Source organism: Mastomys coucha, unplaced genomic scaffold (genome assembly GCF_008632895.1).
Source record: "Mastomys coucha isolate ucsf_1 unplaced genomic scaffold, UCSF_Mcou_1 pScaffold20, whole genome shotgun sequence".
Taxonomy (NCBI): domain Eukaryota; kingdom Metazoa; phylum Chordata; class Mammalia; order Rodentia; family Muridae; genus Mastomys; species Mastomys coucha.
In genome coordinates this window covers 69378990-69384217 of record NW_022196903.1, presented here as the reverse complement: position 1 = coordinate 69384217, position 5228 = coordinate 69378990, and the positions used below count along the sequence as shown (strand labels likewise).

The window sequence follows — 5228 nt, the reverse complement described above, 5'->3', positions numbered from 1 at the left end:
AAAAAAAAAAAAAAAAAAAAAAAAAAAATCCCTAAAACTTCATTTTTATATTCAATCTGGTGTAAGAAACTATCCATACATGGAGCAGAGACTGAAGGAATGTCACACAAGTGACGGGCCCAAATTTCCATCCAGCCCATGATCGGGTACCAACCCCTGATACTATTACTGATGTTATGGTGTTGCAGATATGATTTTCACATAGCTGTCCTCTAAGATGTTCTTGGTAGGTGACTGAGAGAGATGCATATACAGGAAAGCATTGGATAGAGGTCAGGATCCCTATGGAAGAGTTGGGGGAAGGACTGAGGAACTGAAGAGGATGGCAAGCCCATATGAAGACCAACAGGCCCAAGTATCCTGGACCCCTAGGCACTACCAGAGACTGAGTGACCAACCAAAGAGCATACATAGTGTGGGGCAGTCAGCTGTTCTGACAGCCGGGGTCCAGTAGAGCTGCCACCTCTGAACCCCGGAGACCCACTGAGCAGAGTAAATTTGTTCACAAGGGATGGGAGGCGTTCGGTGATAGCTCCTGAGACCGTGGCTCAGATTTCAGCCCAAACCCCTCATAGCTGACCCTGCAGGAGATATGTGCTCTATCAGACAGACAATGCCTCAAGCTTCCAGCATTCTAGCTGGACCTTACACCCAGTCATCTGACCACAAGCCAGGCATGCCACGCCCCATACAATAAAAGGGGTGGTTTGCCCCCTCCTCACTCCCTTACTCTTGCTCTTACCCTCTCTTGCTCTTTGCTCCTCTCTCTTGCTCTTCAATCTCTTACTCTTTCTCTCCCTCTCCGTCTCTTGCTCTCTCTCCTGTCTGCTCTTTGTTCTCTTCTCTTTCTTTCCTTGTCTTCTTTTTTCTCTCTCTCTTCTTCCTCTCCTTTCCTTCCCTTTACTTAACCAGGATATTTTCTCTTTCCTATAATAAAATAACTCATTTATACATTGCCTGCTTTTTAACTAAGGCCCCGTGCAGCAACAGGTTGTCACCAGGGGAGAGAGACCCGGGCCTCAGCCCAGGTCCCTGCACTTGGTACAACAACATAGGCTGGTCTGAGGCTCCCAGCACTTATGTAGCCGAGAGCTACCTTGTCTTGCCTCAGTGGTGGAGGATGCACCTAAGATGTCCCATGTAGGGGGTATGACTTAGGGAGGCACCCTTTCAGAGGCAAAGGGGAGGGGATGGGGGTAAGAAATCTGCAAGAGGGGATCAGGAGGGAGCAACATTTAGGATGTAACTAATTAATTAATAAAAATTCTGCTTATGAAAGTAAAAAAAATGTGATATGTGTTTGAATAAATCTATATCCATGATCCAAAGAGGTTTCTGCTAATACATGTTTATTTCAAGATTAAACACAATAACCACTTCTTTTACTTTTCTAAGTGACTACCAACAAGTGAAGGTTAAGAACAGTACTGTGTATATGAGCGATAAAGTTTTATTCAGCCATCTTAAAAAACAAAATTAAGTTGTTTATAAATGGTTGTCGCTGGCAGTCATATTAAAATAAATAAGCTGGACTTGGAAAGTCAGTTTCAGTGGTTCTCTCTCAATCATGTAACTTAGATGTTCTACAGTTATATAAAATTCATTATTTACACACACACACACACACAAAAACAGAATGAGAGTGGGGGAGACAGGGGACTCATGAGAACAAAAGGGGAGCAAGAAGTGGGTAAGAGAAGATTAAACTTTTCAAGCAGCAAAATTAATTTGGATGAAAACTGTATACTTTAAACATGCTATTAAGAGGTTGAAATTTTAAAAAGAAAACAAATTTACAATAAATGAAGGTGGAAAGTATTCATCATTAAGAAAAAAACATGAATACAGAAAGCAAATAATTAAAGAATAGGAAATGAACTGCTTGCAGGGATGAGGATACTCTGAATATGAGGAACGATACAAAGTACAATGGAAATTTAGAGAGAAAACTGTAGTGTTTTATATAGTTTACACACTATACAAATAAAATTGAATCCATGTTCTGGATACATTTTTCTAAAAGCAGATGCACTAATGTTTAAGTTTTCTTAATGTACAAGTCTAGCACATACAAGGCTCTGGGCTTGATTGTTACCGGTATCACAAACAAATTAGAATTGTCATTATTCAGCCATGCTGGCATGTGCCTGAAGCATATGAGGCATTTATGAGGTTGTATCATGAACTTGGGCACATCTTGGGAATTGTAACTTTAAGACTTACCTGGTCTTCATAGTGAAATGAGACAAAACCAAGTAGAATGGGGAAAAAGGTGAGGAAATACATTTCAAAATCACAATTAGATATCCCCTCTTATTCAGGTTAGAACTGATATTCAAATATATTGTTTTATGTTGAGTAAATTTTCAGTCAAAAATTAGCATGCTGGTTGTTGTAAGGAGGATGAACTATGTTTGTATCTTCCCTTTGTGATTACCTAGTTATTACGTAGATTCCCCACTTGCAGCTTTGAATTCCTAGATTATGTATCTCTTTCTATTTCTCCACCCCCAATTGCTTAATATCACAGCTTAACATAAGAGAAGTAAAGAAAAGAAAGGAGAAGAAAAGGCAACTGACAGATTGACCCAAAGGAAGACTTGCACAAGAAAGAAAGAAAGAATGGTAAATAAGACCAATATAGTTACTTTAATTGTGAATGGTGAAGCTTGATAGAATCATATGTGGTAACATAAAAAAGTACATCCTATCCAAGTTTCCAGGAGATGCCTAGCCAGAGGGGTAAAGGATTTAGCCAATTATCATGGAAGCAGAAGCTCCATAGGCATAGTTTTCAGGCACTATGGAGAACTGAGAAATGGTTCCAGTCCCAGTGAGAACTGAAAAGCAGAACATATGGTAATAAGCTCCATTGTAAATTCCTGCCAGTTTGATACACAAAAGAGATAAAGTTTTGGTGTGAGTCTGAGGGCTCAAGCTGGCCCACGCTCCTAGACATTTGTAGATAGGAAATTGCCCCACTGCTTGGCTCCCCTGCCCTACTCTGGTGTTGAGCGGGTTACACTGGGTGCATGCACATCCAATAGTGCAGTCAGATTCTTAAGTAGTAGTTGAGAGTTATTCTTATTCTGACACTCACTCAGGCATATTCATCATAACTTTGAGCCAAATATCAATGTAGATGCTATTGTTGTCTACCTGGCCTCAATAACTCCTTTGCCCATAGAGAACAGCTCCTTTGTTTAACATGGATGCTATGAGCTAGATGGTAAGAAATGGAAAAGTCAGTTATTTACATAGCTCAGTGTACAAGGCTGCTTGCCATCTAGGCTGACATTATGAATTTGATTCACAGGACTCAGAACCATGAAGAAGAGAGAATCTAATTAACAAATTATCTTCTCATCCCCCACTGATGCACCCCTTCTCCACATAAATAACTGAATGTAAAATTTTAAAATTCAGAAATAAAATAATTTGTAATCTCTGCCTGGTAAATATAGAATTGTGAAAAGTTGAAAACGAATTGCATTAGAAACTTGTAGCAAACTCACAAGCACCAGGTGAGTAATGAGTGGCCCAATGTGTGTGCAGGAAGTAAATCTTGGGTCCTCTTAAAAACAGTACTTTTTTTTAATCTCTGAACTATCTCCCGAGCATCTTAGTCTCTACCTTTTCCCCTGCATTTTTTGTGTGTTTTTGAAGAATTAGGCTAGATCCATCAATCAAGAGGAGAAGATCTGTGAAAAATTATCATACTTGAGATATTAAGAAAGAGCCTCCCAAGCTGGAAAAGTGCATGTGTACATTAGAGCAATTTTATTTTTGAAAGATACTGACTGAGAGAATGAAAGGGCAAGAGAGGGAAAACAGGTAGAAAATTGAGGGAAAAGATGAAGATAGGAGGGAAATTGAAGAGGGAGACAAAATAGAAATACTACTTCTTGAAAAAACTGAGTTTTTATGTACACAAGTGTTTGGCTACATAAAAGACTGTTAGTTATTATGAGGCAGGATTGATTCATGTTAGTTACAGTGCAACAGCTTGGCAAACTATTTTGTACCTTATGACTTAAAATGATATATAGATGTATTATTATAAAATGCTTTTGCTAGGAAACCATTTTATGCTCGAATTACATATTTTTCTCAATTGCATTTGCATATACAGAAACTGATTGTTTGCTACTATCTCTTTATTAAATGTTACTTTTTACATTTCCTACTTTTTATGGAAAACAGATTCTTCTTTCATTCAATACATCCCAACCAGAGTTTCCCCACCCTTCACTTTTTTTTAGCTCCCCTGTACCTCCACTCTGTACTAGATTCACTCCCCCCCCATTTCCTCTTTTGAAAAGGGGAAACCTCCAAGAAACAGCATCCAAACCAGACAAAACAATGAAATCCTTCATATTGCAGCTAAATGAGGCAACCAAATGGGAAAAAATGTCCCAAGAGCAAGGAAACGAAACAGAGATACACTTGTTATCACTATGAGAAGTCATGCAAAAACACCAGGCTAAACAACCACAACATCTCTGCAGATGACTTGTAGATTCATGCAGGCATTGTGCAGGCCATTTCAGTCTCTGTCAGCCCATATTTGATTATCAGATTCAGTGGACCAGGTTGTCCTAGTTTCCTACAGCCTCTCTGATTCCTCCAGTCTTTTCCCCCAATATCTTCCTCGGGATTCACTAATTTTCCAGGGAAGATACCAGATGGAGTCCTTCAATTTAGAGGTCTCTCTCTCTCTCTCTCTCTCTCTCTCTCTCTCTCTCTCTCTCTCTCTCTCTCTCTCTCTCTCTCTCTCTCTCTCTCTCTCTCTCTCTCTCTCTCTGTGTGTGTGTGTGTGTGTGTGTGTGTGTGTGTCCATAGTGTCTGCCTGAGCATCTATGCATGAACTTTGAGCTGCCAGAAGCCTCTCTGATGATAACTGGAGAAAGAAATACTCTGTAAGAATAACAAAGCACCATTAAGAATTATGTCATTTTTTTCTTGGCCTGGTGTGTTTGGTTGTCAAGGTCCAGCATCAGCATGAGGAGTGTCCTGAGAAGGGGAAGAATGGGAGCAGTGTTGATTCAATAATGACTCCAAGTCAGTAGTGGATACAAACTGTCAGTGTATGTACTCTCTTTACTCGAGGATTATCAGCCTTCTTCCTTCTTCTTCCTTCATCCTCCTTCTTCCTTCCTTCTCCCTTCTCATTCTCTTTCTTTCTTCCTTCTCACTCTTTTCCTTCTTCCCTTTCTTTCATTTTGCCT

At 39.7% G+C, this 5228-nt stretch overlaps 1 long non-coding RNA gene across 1 annotated transcript in view; it reads left to right on the top strand.

Annotated features, from left to right (window-relative positions):
• LOC116098186 overlaps positions 1-3445 on the top strand; it is a 7490-nt gene extending 4045 nt beyond the window's left edge. Inside the window, exons 2-3 of the long non-coding RNA XR_004121734.1 lie at positions 2531-2625; positions 3317-3445. This is a non-coding gene — a long non-coding RNA (uncharacterized LOC116098186). The remainder of the gene's footprint in view (positions 1-2530; positions 2626-3316) is intronic.
• The last annotated feature ends 1783 nt before the right edge of the window (positions 3446-5228 follow it).